The sequence below is a fragment of the Bos javanicus genome, chromosome 20 (genome assembly GCF_032452875.1).
Source record: "Bos javanicus breed banteng chromosome 20, ARS-OSU_banteng_1.0, whole genome shotgun sequence".
NCBI classification, from domain to species: Eukaryota; Metazoa; Chordata; class Mammalia; order Artiodactyla; family Bovidae; genus Bos; species Bos javanicus.
In genome coordinates, this window is record NC_083887.1 from 27,696,914 (window position 1) to 27,716,041 (window position 19,128).

The 19,128-nt window shown below is 38.7% G+C and overlaps 1 long non-coding RNA gene across 2 annotated transcripts in view; it reads left to right on the top strand.

The window, feature by feature from the left end:
- LOC133233352 (uncharacterized) overlaps positions 1 to 19,128 on the top strand; it is a 188,787-nt gene that overhangs the window by 45,509 nt on the left and 124,150 nt on the right. The window lies entirely within an intron of this gene.

The window sequence follows — 19,128 nt, forward strand, 5'->3', positions numbered from 1 at the left end:
CATCTAGAAATGTGTTGATGCTTTTGTTATAAAGTTGGTTTTTGCTATGAGAGTGCCTGAACAGCTCACTTTGGAATATCTTAAGTTATGGAACAATGGGACAGAATAAAAACTCAGCAAAAAATCTCCAAGCTTCATGCTATCAATTAAACCAAAAATTTTACATGGTATACTGTGCCCTCTAAAGTTTTTAGGGTGGCGATAGAAATGAAAATGTCCCATTATTTTGAATGGTTTGCATAAAATTGGAGTGAAGATGCTAAATGCTGTAATCTTCCACAACAGAAGGACTTGGAGTGGATGAGCCCATTATCATGCTTTAAGAGGCTCTCTTCTTTCTTCCATCAGATTTCACAAAAGGAAATCTAAATACTATTGGAGAGTTTTAGATATTAGGCTAAAGCTTTTTTAGATCCTTGAGAATGGAAGACAAACAGAAAGGTTGAGAAAACAAAACACTACAAAAAAACTATATCATACTATTATTAAGCCATCGATAACTTTTCACTATACTTGAGACTTCTATTCCCCTTATGTTGCCAACCAATTGAAGTAGCCATCTTAGTTCATAAGCTGATGTGAGATGATACTTTTGAAAAAGATATCGCTTTTGGGAAAGACCTCTATATGTGCCTTTGTAAGACAATAAGTTCAGGGGAAACCTAGCTGAGATACTCCAATGGTTTCAAGGCAGTTTAAATGTAATAAAATAGGCGTGAAATGCTCTAATAAGTGCTCTTAAGTTCGGCTTCCTCAGTCTGATATTTAGAGGTTTAAAGTAGAAAAGCCTTCTTCAAATACAACAAAACATGAGGCAGGATCAAGAATGGCTTATATAAAACCAGCCTGAGTACCGCTTTAAAGTTTATAATGGGCCACAATAATGAAGGAGCACACTCTACAGTTGTAACAGGTTTCCCCCCATTTCTTATTTGTTGGACTTTTACTTTTCTTGTCCTTTCTGTTGCCTCCATTGTTTCCTGCTCATTTGTTCAACAGGGAATATTTCAAGTACTTTGTTATGAGAAAAAGTGTGTCAATTTTTCTTTGAGACTGTATTCGTATATTATTTTCTACTTGTTCTGTTTCTTAAAATGTGATTAGTTCTATTACACATGAGAATAAAAATGTTCAGCTATTGGTAAGGTCTATAAATCAGATTTGAAGTCGTTTGACCTTAAGTTCTTAGAAGTTTGACTTGAAGTTCTATGTTTTCACTTTACATATTTTTGATCTTTTAGTCTGAATTTTTAAATTTAATATTATAAGCATCTTCCATTTCCTAATTTTTCTTTAAATTTTAGAGATAAAGTGAAAGGACAGAAACATTAGGAATAAGATCCTTGTTTTAAGTATGAAGTGAACCCATATTTGGTAAAATGCGGGCTGATGGACTCCTTAACTATTTCTTCATATCTAATCTTCAGTATGGAGGCTTCCCTGGTTGCTCAGACAGTAAAGAATCTGCCTGTAATGCAGGAGACCCGGGTTCAATCCCTGGGTCAGGAAGGTCCTTGGAGAAGGAAATGGCAACCTACTCCAGTGTTCTTGCCTAGAAAACTCTTAGGGACAGAAGAGCCTGGCAGGAGACAGCCCATGGGGTTGCAAAGAGTCAACTGAGGATGCACACATACACAATCATCAGTATATAATAACTATTTCACATTTTAATTCTTGGCCCAGAAGGAATGTTTTTAAAAGAACAGCCTTACTCATATAAAAATATCACAACATTGTTAATCAACTATACTCCAATATAAAATAAAAAGTTAAAAAAAATTTTAAAAATGCATTATAAACAAACAGGCATAAACAAACTCTATGGGTTACTTTTCAAAGACTGGTTCTTGATACGCTAAAAAGAAAATAAAGGAATGTATAAAATATTCTCCTTCCCTTTCATAATGTATGACTTTCAAGCCTAATGTCTTCTTAAAAATCCTGTTTTGAATATTGGATACTGAATAGTAACTCTTTTATTTTTCCTGGTATTACCTTAGACATTCTAATTTCACCACCTCTATCACAGATGTCTTTGTCTGACTATGTACACAGGAAGATAAGAAAGAAAAGCACATTCTTTTTTCAACCTATTAGCTGGATTTTTATCTGTTATTTATTATCACTCTAAATATTAATCTATATTATCTACTCATCTATCAATCTATGTGGTTGTATACACAGAAATACCCTCTGTTTTTATACATGCAAAAAAACATGTCTGGAATATTTTTCAGCAACCACTAATAACATTTTTTTTCTCATGTGAAATTTTTGGAGATATTTTGCTTTTTTCTTTGCACTATTATGAATCACCTGATTTTCTTTTAATATAAGAAGAGTGTATAATTTTTATAGAAAAATATTTAAAAAATAAAAATGAAGTATAAATTTAAAAATGTATACTTATGGTGTTGTGATGAGGATTAAATGAGATTATAGATATTAGGTGCTTCCCAGGATCTTCTGTGGGACATTGTTGACACTCAAATACATCATTATTTCAGTGATTTTTTTCATAAACATTTAGTAATTATGAACGTTGTGCCTTTTTGGCTGTGCACATTGAAAATCTCAATGTATTTTCCGAAATTGCTGTAAAATATTTTCTTTCATAAAGAAATTTTTACTGTTTGAAAAATTGTACCAGTCCATTCTGAAGGAGATCAGCCCTGGGATTTCTTTGGAAGAAATAATGCTAAAGCTGAAACTCCAGTACTTTGGCCACCTCATGCGAAGAGTTGACTTATTGGAAAAGACTCTGATGTTGGGAGGGATTGGGGGCAGGAGGAGAAGTGGACGACAGAGGATGAGATGGCTGGATGGCATCACTGACTCAATGGACGTGAGTCTGGATGAACTCCGGGAGTTGGTGATGGACAGGGAGGCCTGGCGTGCTGCGATTCATGGGGTCGCAAAGAGTGGGACACGACTGAGCGACTGAACTGAACTGAACTGAAGTAGAGGTAACTTTAGCAACCAAAATTAGGCCCAAAAAAGGCAGTGTGATAGAGGATAAGGTCATGTTTGCACAGAATAAGAATAATTCACAGATTGAGGCAGTTCAAAGAAATTTAAAAATCTAATGATGAAAGGGAAAAAAATCTAACATAAGTACAAATATTTTCTTCCTGCTCTATCTATGTGCATGCGTGCTAAGTTGCTTCAGTCATGTCCAACTCTCTGCAGCCCCATGGACTGTAGCCCACCAGGCTCCTCTGTCCATGGGATTCTCCAGGCAAGAATACTGGAGTGGGTTTCCATGCCCTTTTCCAGGGGCTCTTCCCAACCTAGGGATCCAACCCACATCTCTTATGTCTCCTGTGTTGGCAGGTGGGTTCTTTACCACTAGGCTCAGCTGGGACAGCTGAACTGCACTCAGTCACTCTGTCGTGTCCAACTCTTTGCAACCCCAGGCTCCTCTGTCCATGGAATAGCTGAACTAAACCATACAGTATGGGAAATTTTGAACTCATTTTGGCAGACATCTTTTCTGGTAAAATCTATAAGTAATTTAACCATTTTAGTGCAAATTTTGCTAATAAACCAGACAAAACAGAACTATGCGGTCTCAAGACTGGAAGCACAGTAGAGTGATGGGATTTTGCCTGAAAAAGTTCCCCTAAAGACTTTTGTTTAGTTATAATACTGATATCCGATGGGAAGCAACAGAAATATGTGTAAACTAATTCCTTAGTCTGAAGACTTTTTTAAAGATTTGTTTTTAATGTGGAGCATTTTAAAAGTCTTGATTGAATTTGTTAGAATATTGTTTGTTTGACTTTTTGGCCATGAGACATGTGGGATCTTAGCTCTCCAGCCGGGGATCAAACCTACACCTCTTGTACTGAAAGGTAAAATCTCAACCACTGGACCACCAGGAAAGTCCCAACCATAACATTTTTGACTCATAGAATTCCAGACAAAAATTTTTAATTCTCATTTTTAAACTTGCTTTAACTTTTATATTTTTATTCAAGTAATCTGATTCCCAATTTCCATACATTTTTATAATGGTTGACTAATTTTCTCTACTTGAAAATTCTTCTATAGGTATTTATTCCTTTATTAATAAAATTCTTTTTTAAAAAAAGAATTATACTTATTTATGTATTGTCTGTACTGGGTCTTCATTCTGCTCAGGCTTTTCTCCGACTGCGGCCCGTGGGGGCTACTGTCCAGCTGCAGTGCATGGGCTTCTCATTGCGGTGGTTTCTCTTATTGAGAAACTGACTGTTGCTCAGTCATGTGTGACTCTTTGCAACCCCAAGGGCTGTCTCCTGCCAGGGTCCTCTGTCCATGAGATTTCCCAGGCAAGAATACTGGAGCAGTTCTCCATCTTCTCTTTCAGGAGATCTTCCCAGCCAAGAGAGCATACCCGCAAGCTGCCTGGGAAGCCCACTCAATTCTTAAAATGGAGCTGCTTTAACATAAAGTGTTGGCAGAAGGGGTTTGAGAACTCAAGGCAAGTATTTAAGAGACTTTCTAGCTCAGGCTCCTTCATTTGCCTATGGATTTCAGAAATGCAAGCATAAAATGAAGTAGTTACTGGGAGGAAAATAAGGACTTCAGTAAAATCCAAATTTACAGATCTACTGGCAACGGTCTAATCTTAGGAGGAGGTCTGGAGGTCCCTCATCCTGTGTGGACTTCTTTTCAGTGTCTTGGGTCTCTAATCCATTCTGAAGTTTCATGTGAGGAACACAGTCATTACTTGTCACTGATTGAATTCCTTGAACTAGAATTTTTTTATAGTGATTTTACTTTATTTTATTTTTAGAGAGAGTCTATTATTTTCCATCATCCTTTGAATGTAGAGATTACATTCTAGTTGTTTTATGACATGACTAGATGAAAGCACCTTGAAAAGTACCTGGGACATTGGAGACACTCAGCAGTTGTTAGTTTTCTTACCTTTTTTTCTAGACTGCGAAATTAATATATACTGCTCACTTTGTTAATGTAAATCTAATGAATTTTCTGAGTCACATATTGAAAAGAACCAAATATATACTCAGTCATTCAGAGGAAAAAGGAAGCTTTCTAGTTCCTGAGTCATGAATTTCCCATTAACATTTTAATTCCTTAATCCATAGAGGAAGCCATGGCTGGATAATAACATAATAGAAAGTTTACCTATAAATCTCTTGAAAAATACATTGCATATATAATAAAAGTATAGTCATATTTTAAAAGTAAAATGAGAACTTGTTTTATGAATAACATCCTGTAGCGACACGAGACTTTAAAAATGAACAATTGTTTTTATTACTCCCTTATTAATTTTAGGGTGGACTTCTTGGTTAAAATCATCAGATATGGTCAGTAGGACCATCTTAGAAAAACAAAAGGGTGGAGCTTATGTTTTCATCATTTCTATTTCAGGAACCATCAGGATTTCAAAGGCTTATTACTTAAATACCCTTATTTTTGTTTCCACAAAGTAACAAAGATGTATATGAGAACCACTGTTTCTCTTTTGCCACTGTGTCCTGAATATAAATGATTGTGAGCACACTTTCTCTTATTTCTTAGACGTTGGTTATGCTTTTAGAATTAAGCATATGCCTTAATTAAGAATTAAGACATGAAAATGAAGAGAATACTCTTGGAAACTTCTTTAGAAAATGAAGTTTATTGAATTAACAAAATATGCTAAACAAAAAAGACTGGTAAAAACTGATGTGGTTGGTCTTGTATACATTGCTATTAAGAGGGAATCTTACTCATACTTCTCAGCTCCCAGCATGGGAAAATGATATCACCCAGAAAATGGTATCAAAACTTCTCATCCTTATTTTATGTGAACTTAATACAAAAACTATAGACAATATTTTAAAACTAATTTTATTTTAATTGATCAGGTTTTAATGTTTAAATTCAATAAAACTACCTACTACTATTGCTAAAATAATGCTGGATCATATAGCCAGTTGGACTGAATCATTCAATTTTAATTAAAAATTTTTTTCAATTCAAGATATCCAAATTCCTGTTTTCCATTAGATATCAGCCACTGAAATCAGAACATGTGCACTACTGAACTCTCATTTATGTCACTCACTCCACCATGCTGGGGCGGGAAAATTCAGCTTCTTTCCATCTTATCCCACTGATAAACAATGACTAAAAGTTTTTATTATTATAGTATAACTTATTTACAATGTAGTGTTAGTTTCTGCTGTACAACAAAGTGACTCAGCTATGTGTGTGGTGTGTGTGTGTGTGTCTGTGTGTGTTTATACACATATCCCCTCCTTCTTGAATCTCCCTCCCACCTCATACCCCCATCCTACCCCTCTAGGTCATGACGGAGGATCAACTTGAGCTCCCTGTTCTATATAGCAGCTTCCCCACTAGCTATCTATTTATACATAGTGGTGTACATGTATCAATGTTACTCTCTCAATGTATCCCATCTTCTCCTTCTCCCACTGTGTCCAGAAGTCCACTCCCTGTATCTGCATCTCTATTCCTGCCCTACAAATAGGCTCATCTGTAGCATTTTTTGGACTTCCCAGGTGGCGCTAGCGGTAAAGAATCTGCCTGCCAATGCAGGAGACATAAGAGACTTGGGTTCAATCCCTCGGTTGGGAAGATCCCCTGGAGTAGGAAATGGCACCCCACCCCAGCATTCTTGTCTGGATAAGGCCATGGACAGAGGAACCTGGAGGGCTACAGTCCCCGGGGCCACAGAGAGTTAGGCACGACTGACGCTACTTCACACGCGTGTAAAATTTTTCTAGATTCTACATATATGTGTTAATAGTGCTGCAATGAACACTGGGTACATGTGTCTTTTTGAATTATGGTTTACTCAGGGTATATACCCAGTAGGGGGATTGCTAGGTCATATGGTTGTTCAATTTTTAGTTTTTAAAGAAGCCTCCATATACTACACCTTTGGTGGGAATGTAAATTGATACAGCCACTATGGAGAACAATGACTTTTTTAGATGATCTCCAATTCTCACTTTCCTTTACATTTCTCCAGCCACCAGGCCAGTCTCTTCTTTACCAAAGCTCTTGGCCTCCATCCAGTCTCTATCCTTCTCACTGAGCTTCCTAAAATAGGATTTCCTAAAATGGGATTTTATGTTTACGGGTAAACCAGTTCTATACTACATGAATAAAAATCACTTCCCCACAGTGTTCCAGGGGCAAATGTGCTTAGGAAATGCTTGATAAAGCACAAGAGACTTCCTTACCAGCAGGCAAGTGACACTTTGAAGAGCTTATACATTAAAGTCAGTATGCTGCTGCTGCTGCTAAGTCGCTTCGGTTGTGTCCAACTCTGTGTGACCCCATAGACGGCAGCCCACCAGGCTCCCCTGTCCCTGGGATTCTCCAAGCAAGAACACTGGAGTGGGTTGCCATTTCCTTCTCCAATGCATGAAAGTGAAAAGTGAAAGTGAAGTCGCTCAGTCGTGCCCAACTCTTAGCGACCCCATGGACTGCAGTCTACCAGGCTCCTCCATCCATGGGATTTTCCAGGCAAGAGTACTGGAGTGGGGTGCCATCGCCTTCTCCATAAAGTCAGTATAGAGACTTCCTAAGTGGTCCAGTGGTTAAGAATCTGCCTTGCAGTGCAGGGGATGCAAGTTAGGTTCCTGATAACCCACATGCCACAGAGCAACTAAGCCCATGCACCTCAACTACAGAGTTGGTGCATCTGAAGGTCCCCTGTGATGGAAAGAGATCCTGCATGCTGCAACTAAGACCTAATGCAGCCAAATAAATAAATATTTTAAAAAATGATAATAAATTCAGTATCGTCCTCAATCTGGGAAAGATTAGAAAAAAATTTTTAAAAGTCCATAAATTCCAAAATAATCCTTGACCCCAGTTTTCATAGGCTTATGGCTCTTTGGTAATCACCAATGGACTAGATGTATAAAATATTTTCAAACTTTTTTTTTGACCAGAAGACTTTTTCTTCCCATTGCAATGGCATCTACAGAAATGATTGTTCTGTGACTATGTTTTTAAAAATGCAAGTAGAAAGGCCTGCTTTCCACATGTTCTTCTCCTAGTTAGGACCTCAAAATAGCTTCCAAGTCTCTATCACATTAAATTCAAACTTTTGTTGTTTTTCCTTCAGAAAGTACCTTATCTGATTCTGCTCTATTGTCTTACTTTCCCCAAACCATGCCTCCGGCTTACAAAACTCGTAGTTAGCTATCAGGGTGACTCCCTCACTCCCCTCCCAGTGATATCTACATAAACAGTACAAAACCTCACCTCCCTGTGCCTTTGCTCAAGACATTCTCTCTCCTTCAGAGGCAGCTTTCAACGGGCCTCTCAAATCTGAAGCATAATACTGAAGGCCCACATAAGTTTCAGACTTCTCTGGCTAAGACTGATTTTCTCAAAGGTAAACCCAGAAAAGAGGATTTGTGTGAAAGCAATTTAGTTAGCAAGGTTCAGGAAAAGCCAGGTAGAGGAAGAGGAAGTGGGGCCAGGATGAGAAGCAGCCAAAAAAGGGTGCCAGATAAGTGCAGTCCCATGGGGGCCACTTGGACTCAGCCTAAGGGGGAGCTCTGGGGACAGTGTCATGACACCTTAAACTGTCTCATCCAGGACATCAGGAGCCAGGACATCTAGGAGCCAGGGTCCCCTAAAGCAAAGGCTGTGATTAAGGGCTGCGCCTGAGTAGGAGGGTGAGATCAAAATTCATAGGCATTTTTAGCCTTCTTCTGACAAAGAATGGAAGCATGTGGAGCCCTGAGTACACGATTGGTAAAGCGATAGAGATCAACATGTTGCCCTGCACCCTTCTCTAGCAGTGTAGCTCTTTGTTGATTGAACCTCACCAAACTTGTCTTTAGCATTACTTGGTTTCATGCTTACTTGCTCTTATTTTCATGTATATCTTTTTTCTAAGTTCAACAAGATTGTCAGCATTTCCCAAGAAATGTTCATGTATGATAACTTTTTTATAATCTGCGTGAGTAAAGTCACTCAGCCGGGTCCGACTCTTTGTGATCCCATGGACTGTAGCCTACCAGGCTTCTCCATCCATGGGATTTTCCAGGCAAGAGTACTGGAGTGGGTTGCCATTTCCTTCTCCAGAGGATCTTCCCAACCCAGGGATTGAACCCAGGTGTCTCTCATTGTAGGCAAATGATTATACTCTCAAGCAAACTCATTCATTTATTTAGGAAACATATTACCAAACCAAAATGAAGCTTTGCTTATTGAAAATGTGACTACGATGCTGACATGACTCATTTCCTTTATGTCTGATAGAAGTAAGGTGAAAGTTAGAATTCCACTTGGGTTGAGGCTAAAGGAAAGATGGCTATTCTTTACCATTGAGTAAAAATTGAACTGGACTGAAATTGCAAAATGAGTTTATTTCTCCTGATATTTTGTTCGTTATAAAATAGAATGTCTTGTTTGGGGTTAGATAAATCAACAAGATGATTAGAGAAGTTGATGTGAGGTGAGCAGACGATGCAACCTGGAATGAGAAGATCTGAGATGATGGGTCCACATCACCACTTCTTTTATAATCCTTGATGGATTTAAAACATTTAGGACCTTAATTCCTTTTTCTTTAACACTGGGTTGATGGTAGCAGTAATTCTTCTCTACCAGTGTTTTGAGGGTTAAATGAGATAATCATGTATAATGCTGTTGGTGGTGGTTTTCAGTTGCCCAGTCGTGTCTGACTGTTTGCGACCTCGTGGACTGCAGCACTCCAGGCCTCCCTGCCCCTCACCATCTCCTGAAGTATGTCCAAGTTCATGTCTATTGCATTGATGATGCCATCCAGCCATCTCACCCTCTGATGGGACTTGATAAATCATAAAACACTTGTCCATTTTAACAATCATGATAGTTATGCAAATAAATAAGAGAGTTGTAACTTTTACTCAAGAGCAAACAATGTTAGTGTCCAGTTAATTTTTTTTCAGAAGCCAAAAAGCACTTATTATACTATAATTCTAAGTTGATTTCCATTTATATAAGATCTTTATAACTAGAGAATATTTAACATGTAACTGCTGAGTGAAAGATAGGTTATGCTTAAAAGCTCAGATTTGATAATCCAGCAGTTGTTTCAGGCTGCCTATTTCAAACTGTATTGCCTTCCCATATCATTTCTTGTTTTATCATTAAGGTAGCTTTTAGCATGAGAGGCTTAAAATTGCCAATTAATTAAAATCGTTGCTCAGTTGCCTTCAGCTGCGTGTATAAGCCTGACCAAGCTCTGCAGCTGGGTGAGTGCAATTCTTGAATATCAATCTCATCTCATAATTGGTTGCATGATGTTATGCCTCTCAAATAGGCAGTCCAATGAGCAAAAAAAGAGACCAGAAACCCTCTGTTTTTCTTTAAGTTTGGGGGCATGTATGTTTATACCACATTTAATTTTTAGGAGAGCTCTATTTGGGGCAAGTATTATAGATTTTAACTTGGTCTGTTTCATATTGGGAACATCCTCTCCTCTAGCTGCTTCAGAGGGGACAGCAAAATATACTGCTGATAATCCAGGCTTTCTGGCTTGCTGCCATGCAGCAAAGTCTCTGAGTGGTTCCTGGGTGCCATGTACAAGTGCTGCAGCCTCTTGGCAGTGGGCTGTAATTCCAAAGCAGCATCAGAATTGTCCCCTCCCAAGGAAAGCTAGCAATCTTAGGCTTTATTAGTGGAATTACGACTTCCCCGATATTTTGAACTTTCTACCTCTTAAATGATTGCCTTCAATTTTGGTCCCAGAGAATCTGATAAATAATAGTTACACTTTACTGAGCATTTACATCATGCCAGAAACTGTGTCATGCTATTGGCTGTTTCTCATTTGATCCCTACATTAATCCTAGAAGTAGGTGTAATTTTGATCCCACTTACAGTTATGGAAAATGAGGTGTAGTGATCACTATAATTTCTCATCTTCAGCCTATTCTCCCTGGAGCATAACAAGAGATAAGGATTCTGGGGCAAATGGTTTGTTAAGAAGGTGGGGGACACAGGGCGGGAAAGAGAAGGAAGAGGAGTAAGGAAGAAACTTGGCCAAGTCTCAGAGTGTCTAGCTTGTTAGCACTGGGGAGCTCTGGAGTATGAATTAGCCTGGAGGTCACCCAGCTCTTTGGCTGGGGAACTCAGGTCTTCATACTCCCTCACTGAGCAATTCTCTGTGGAGGTTCGCTCTGGGGGATGTAAATTCTCAGGTACTTCTAACTCTGGGCTAGCCCACAAAGCCAGCTTCTGAACTCCTGGGATTGCAGGTGGCTGGTTTGCTGCTGCTGCTGCTGCTGCTGCTGCTGCTAAGTCGCTTCAGTTGTTTCTGACTCTGTGAGACCCCATAGACGTCAGCCCACCAGGCTCCCCTGTCCCTGGGATTCTCCAGGCAAGAACACTGGAGTGGGTTGCCATTTCCTTCTCCAATGCATGAAAGTGAAAAGTGAAAGTGAAGTCGCTCAGTCGTGCCCGACTCTTAGCGACCCCATGGACTGCAGCCTACCAGGCTCCTCCACCCATGGGATTTTCCAGGCAAGAGGACTGGAGTGGGTTGCCATTGCCTTCTCCGATGGATGGTTTAGGTACTGGTAATTGGAAAAGGAAGTTCAATAAAGGAGGACTAGAGTAGCCAACGTCATCCTACACAGTGACATAGCAAAAATGCAGTGAAGCTGAGATCTCAGGCAAGCTCTCTCTGATTCTAAAGTTTAGGAATTTTCACTGCTCTCCTGAATGTTAGACAGAAGTTCTGTAGTCTGATGTGTGGGCAATCAGGGTAATGGAGGTTCTGTGTATTGTTTCCAAGGAGGAATTGTTGACAAAAGTTAACCATAGATACCCTAAAGTAGGGAAGATTAGAGAAAGAAAAGGAAATTGTCATGACTTGTTTTGAGGGCCACCAAGTCCTTGGAAGTAGGAGTTTTGAACTAGGTTGTTTCCAAGTGCAGAGAGAGAATCAAGGGTGTGAATTACAGGGAAACAGATTGGAGCTTGATGTAAAGAAGACTTTTAGGGCAATAAGACTTTTCTAGTAAAAGAATCAAATGTTTCTACAAGGGAAAAACTAGCCATACTTCACATGTTCAAACAGTCCAGAATATCATCTATCTAAGAAGTCTCATTCTGTGGGAGTTGGACTAAGATTGACTTCTAAAGTCCTCTCATTTTCTAAAATGAGGATTTCCTTTTGGAGAAAACATTTGTCTTGTTACCTTGTCATTTCCATGCATAAATGTCATGGTGATGTTACAAGTATGTGCCTTTCTTTTAATGCAGAAATTAGGTGTGCTAACATCCATCTGAAATATGAAATTTAGAAAGAGTCAATTGCCCTGCCTACCCCATCACCTTTCCCATCATATCTGTTCCTTTATAATAAGCAAATGAGCTAGGAAACAGGATGACTGCTGCATTACGGAATGAACTGAGTATGTGCAAATGTCCTCTAAATTGCTAAATTGCTTAGTATGTGCAAATGTCCTCTAAATTTCATCTGAACTTCATGAAAGGAAAGATAGATTATTATAAAGTGAAAGAAAGTGAAGCCGCTCAGTCACGTCCAACTCTTTGCGATCTCATGGACTATAGTCTACCAGGCTTCTCTGTCCATGGGATTTTCCAGGCAAGAGTACTGGAGTGGGTTGCCATAAAGTAGAGTTTAAAAAGAACTGAACATCATCACAGAGAACATGGCTACAAAACTGAGTCAAGACAACTCAGAATAACTAGTCTGGTACAGACAAGTTTAATAATTAATAATCCCACTTAAAAGGAAACTTTATGCAGGCTAACCACAATTATTTTTACCTATGCTTTTAAGCTTTTTGAAGACTGACACCAAAGTTCTTAAATTATTCAAATTCTATGTATTTATTTTAAAACACTGAAAATCTTGAGAAACAATCCTTTGTTGCAAAAAGAGATTTTCTTTCCCTTTTCAAATACAGCATCACATCTAAATAGTGGATTAACAGGGACATTAAAGGTAGTTAACCAACTCATCAGAGTTAGTTCATATCTTTCAGTACTTCTTCAGAATAAGGAGAGGAAAGAGCAGGGTAGAAGAATTAACTGTGTTGTTAGTTAACAGCATCTGCAGGTTCAAAGCATCTGTTTTTCTTAATGAAAATGATTGTTAACATTTTCTCAGTGATGGGCTTGATTCTGGTTGAAGACATTTATTTTCTTAATCCCTCCCTCTACCTTTTGCTGTTTCTTTCTCACTCTCTCTGTCCTTTTCTCTCTGTTGATATTTTGCTTTCTAGGTTACTTAAGGAAGAGAAATTCTCCAACAAAATGATATCTAGTCGCCCCCTGCCTAGGCCAGCAAGGTCACTTGGGTCACAGGAGGCAGTTAGTGTGAATATCAGTACCTGAGAGGGTTTTGTTTTGTTTTGTTTTGTTTTTTACATATTTGTAGGATTATGTACCTTTGAGCAAGTCCCCATTTGGTGAAGAAACATGTTATACCTTTTGTTTTTTCATTCAGAATTATGTTTTTGCAATTTATCCATGTGAACAGATACACCTATAATTAATTTTTGACTGATGTGAAATATTCCTTTGTGTGAATATATCATAATGTATCTATCCATTTTCAAGTCAATGAAACTTGAGCCTAATTTTAGTTTTTTGCTTTTATTGATGAAGCTACAAAGAGTTTTCTCCTGTGTGCCTTCTCATGCACAGCTTGGTTTCCCCAGAAGACGTAGGACATGATTATCTCCATCTATACTACATGGTGCCATGTTGATCTCTAGTGTGGCTGCCCCGATTTATACTCATACATTTGATGTGCAGTAGGGAACAGTGTGTGAGCATATTGTCCTTTGTGAGTTTCTCCTATGATGTGTATTAGTCAAGGACATAACACAGAAGGATGGACTTCAAAAGGCAAAGCAGATTGCTAAAACTCTATTATGAGTAATTGTGTGAGCAGTGGAATTATTCTTTGGAGGTTGGTTCCAGGACCCTATCAGATACCAAAATCAAGAGATGGTCAAATCCCTTATTAAAGTAATGTAGTATTTGCATAAAACCTATGCCTATCCTCTCGTGTACTTTAAATCATCTTTTGTAACACTTAATACAATGTACATGCTATGGAAATAGTTGCTCACATCTGTCAAATTTAAGTTTTGCTTTACAGAAGTTTCTGTTTTTTTTCTTTCTTTTTTAAAAAATATTTTTGATCTGTAGTTCTTTGAATCCAAAGATGTGAAACCTGTGGAGGGCTAACTATATAACCTAATTGTAAAGATAATTTTGAACAACCATATCTTCTTCTGCCTCATTGACCATGCTAACGCCTTTGACAGTGTGGATACAACAAACTGTGAAAAATTCTTAAAAAGATGGGAATACCAGGCCATCTTACTGCCTCCTGTGAAACCTATATGCAGATCAATAAGTGACAGTTAGAAACAGACATGGGACAATAGACTGGTTCCAAATTGGGAAAGGAGTACCTCAAGGGTGCATATTGTCACCCAGCTTATTTAACTTCTATGCAGAGTACATCATGAGAAACACTGGGCTGGAAGAAGCACAAGCTGGAATCAAGATTGCCGGGAGAAATATCAATAACCTCAGATATGCAGATGACACCACCTTTATGGCAGAAAGTAAAGAAGAACTCTTAAGTTCTGATGAAAGTGACAGAGGAGAGTGAAAAACCTGGCTTAAAACTCAACATTCAAAAAACTAAGATCATGGCATGCATCTGGTCCTGTCACTTCATGGCAAATAGATAGGGAAACAACGGAAACAGTGAGAGACTTTATTTTCTTGGGCTCCAAAATCACTGCAGATGGTGACTGCAGCCATGAAATTAAAAGAAGCTTGCTCCTCAGAAGAAAAGCTATGGCCAACCTAGACAGGATATTAAAAAGCAGAGACATTGCCAACAAAGGCCTGTCTATGGTTTTTCCAGTAATCACGTATGGATGTGAGAGTTGGACCATAAAGAAGGGTGAGTGCCAAAGAATTGATGCTTTTGAGATGTGTTGTCAGAGAAGACTCTTGAGAGTCCCTTGGACTGCAAGGAGATCAAACCAGTCAATCCTAAAGGAAATCAGTCCTGAATATTCACTGGAAGGACTGATGCTGAAGCTGAAGCTCCAGTACTTTGGCCACCTGATGCGAAGAGTGGACTCATTACAAAAGAACCTGATGCTGGAAAAGATTGAAGGCAGGAGGAGAAGGAGACGACAGAGGATGAGATGATTGGCTGCCATCAGTGACTCAGTGGACATGAATTTGAGTAAACTCCAGGATATTGTGAAGGACAGGGAAGCCTGGCGTTCTGCAGTCCATGCGGTTGCAAAGAGTCGGACATGACTCAGTGACTAAACAACAACAGCAAGGATTCTGGGAGGCATAAAACACCTGAAAAATGAAAGTGTTAGTTGCTCAGTCATGTCCAACTCTTTGGGACCCCATGGACTGTAGCATGCCGGGTTCCTCTGTCCACGGAATTCTCCAGGCAAGAATACTGGAGTGTGTTCCCATTTCCTTCTCCATAGAAGCCCTGCAACTGAGGACAATTCTATATAGACTGGATAAATAGCTGAAATCTTCATGTTGATCTTTGAGAAGTTGTATTATCCTCTTCTGGAAAGTATTTCCAGTTTTTGTATACAAGTTTATGGCTTACTTATTTTTAAATCTTTTAGTATCCTTCTGTGTCTATCAGGCGCTTACCTTATTTCTTCTATCAAGGTTTTAATTTCACAAGCTTTATTAAGACTATGGTATTATAGAACTTTATATTGTGTAGTCAGAATCAACAATACTTTTTTCAATTTAATAGACATTTATTGAACATCTACAAGAAAACACAGAAGAACTGTACAAAAAAGATCTTCACAACCCAGATAATCACGATGGTGTGATCAATCACTTAGAGCCAGACATCCTGGAATGTGAAGTCATGTGAGCCTTAGGAAGCGTCACTATGAACAAAGCTAGTGGAGGTGATGGAATTCCAGTTGTGCTATTTCAAATCCTGAAAGATGATGCTTTGAAAGTGCTGCACTCAATATGCCAGCAAATTTGGAAAACTCAGCAGTGGCCACAGAACTGGAAAAGGTCACTTTTCATTCCAGTTCCTAAGCAAGGCAATGCCAAAGAATGCTCAAACTACCACACAATTACACTCATCTCACATGCCAGTAAAGTAATGCTCAAAATTCTCCAAGCCAGGCTTCAACAATATGTGAACCATGAACTTCCAGATGTTCAAGCTGGTTTTAGAAAAGGCAGAGGAACCAGAGGTCAAATTGCCAATATCCATTGGATCATCAAAAAAGCAAGAGAGTTCCAGAAAAACATCTATTTCTGCTTTATTGACTATGCAAAGCCTTTGACTGTGTGGATCCCAATAAACTGTGGAAAATTCTGAGAGAGATGGGACTATAAGACCACCTGACCTGCCTCTTGTGAAATCCATATGCAGGTCGGGAAGCAACAGTTAGAATGGACACGGAACAACAGACTGGTTCCCAATAGGAAAAGGAGTACGTCAAGGCTGTATATTGTCACCCTGCTTATTTAACTTATATGCAGGGTACATCATGAGAAATGCTGGGCTGGAAGAAGCATAAGCTGGAATCAAGATTGCCGGGAGAAATATCAATAACCTCTGATATGCAGATGATGCCACCCTAATGGCAGAAAGTGAAGAACTGAAGAGCTTCTTGATGAAAGTGAAAGAGGAGAGTAAAAAAGTTGGCTTAAAGCTCAACATTCAGAAAACAAAGATCATGGCATCTGGTCCCATTGCTTCATGACAAATAGATGAAGAAACAGTAGAAACAGTGCAGACTTTATCTTTTGGGGCTCCAAAATCACTGCAGATGGTGATTGCAGCCATGAAATTAAAAGACGCTTACTCCTTGGAAGGAAAGTTATGACCAACTTAGCATATTAAAAAGCAGAGACATTACTTTGCCAACAAAGATCCATCTAGTCAAACCTATGGTTTTTCCAGTGATCATGTATGAATGTGAGAATTGGACTATAAAGAAAGCTGAGCACCAAAGAATTGATGCTTTTGAACTGTGGTGTTGGAGAAGACTCTTGATTGTCCCTTGGACTGCATAAAGATCCAGTCAGTCCATTCTAAAGGAAATCAGCCCTGAATGTTCATGAGAAGGACTGATGTTGAAGCTGAAACTCCAATACTTTGGCCACCTGATGCAAAGAGCTGACTCATTAGAAAAGAACCTGATGCTGGGGAGGATTAAAGATGAGAGGAGAAGGGGATGACAGAGGGTGAGATGGTTGGATGGCATCACTGACTCAATAGACATGAGTTTGAGTAAACTCTGGGAGTTGGTGATGGACAGGGAGGCCTGGTGTGCTGCAGTCCATGGGTCGCAAGGAGTCAGACATGACTGAGCGACTGAACTGAACTGACCTGACCTGAACAAAGTGCTACTTTTCTGGGTCTTGAAGATTTGGCAGTGAGGAAGACAGAGATGCTCTTTGCACATATAGAGCTTACAGTTTTGTGGAAGGGAAAAGACAGTCAAAAGAGAGCACAGTAATTTCAGATAGTATTAAGAGTGTGAAGGAATTAAAATAGTGATATGAGAGTGTCTGGGGCTGGTCGACAACATATTTACTATGAACACTTTCCGTGTACCAATGACATGTGTCACTTCTTACCAGTTTTGTAGAATGTGCAAGGTATCAGAGAATGGAGGCTTTATCTTTTGAACTTGATTTGAGATGGTCTAACCGTATTAGTCATATGAACATTTTGGAATCATTGTATGGGCATATCATGATAACTATTATCACAATAATTTTATATTTATTATATGAGATGACCAGTGAAGACATTTCAAAAAAGCAATTTATAACTCAGCAGAATAGAGCAACATCATATTCATATCACAGTTTAATTTTGCATCCTGTAAGTGTCAGAGCATACCTTCTTAGATTTCACAAAAAAAGTCTCTTATACTTGCCTCACCTACATTTTAATGTGACTGAAATACATAGGTGATATGTCTATAGGGCAAAAATTGGACAATTAAGAATATATTGTGGTGTTTGTTAATATTTCAGAACATTGCAGACATAAGGCATGCCTGTCATACTTTCCTAAATACTTTTGCCTATTTTAGTTAGAACTAGGATAGTATAGACAAAAGCATATGGATCAGTTCGTTAAAGAAGAGAAGTAGGGAAGGTTAGTGGTGATGGCTGGATGCTGTTTCATTCCTAATACTGAGAGAAAAACACAGGTTTGAGATAGGGAACCTCAACACAAAGTATAGTAATTGGTGGCTAAGTGACAGGAGTTGCATTTCCTGAAAATTAGAAGAATTCAGGAAACACACACACACACATTACCATCACTTTGGGGTTGTCAAGAAAGAATGCCACAAGGAGGTATGATTTAGGCTCAAAGATTGATTGCTGTTTGATATTGAGATGGGAAATTGGTATCTGTGTGCATTTTAATTTTCCATAATATTAATTTATTTACTCTAACAGCTTTTGTCTTCTTGCCCCAGATTCCATTCTGAATTAACTGGACTTCAACATGGCATCTACTTACTAGGCCTAATTTCTTGCCCGGAATGGCCCTCAATTGCTCTTTCCTTGTCTCTTCCTGTGTACTTCTGTGGTGGTGGGCTGGTCCGGAATTCCTCCATGCCCCAAATCATGCTGCCAGGCTTGCCCTAAAATGATTTCTTCCTTCCTTTCTATTACTTGTTGTGGTGACAGCACTCCAGAAAAGGAGTGACAGAAAGAAAAGCAAAATCATAGTGATTTTCTCTGGCTCAGAAAAAAAGGGCTGTTGGCTGCAATCTTCTTTCAGAGTTCCATTCTCAGCTGCTACCTTGATAAGTGTTCTTCAATTTCGTTTTCTTTTGTTTTAAAATAAAGTAAGAACAAAGTAAAGGGACTGGTAAGTTATACCGCATTGGCAATTAAGAAGCACAGTTTAAGAATAAGAAGGTGAGTTTGGAAATCAATCATAGAAAAAATGAAAAGAAGAGATGTATTACGGTTTCATATCAAAGAAATGAAAGAATTAAATTGTGAGAATAGAATATATAGAATTATAAATAATAGCAACTGAAAAATATAGGGTCTGATGTAGTGGCATGTAGGATTTTTCTAAAAGAACTTTGAATACATTTCAGT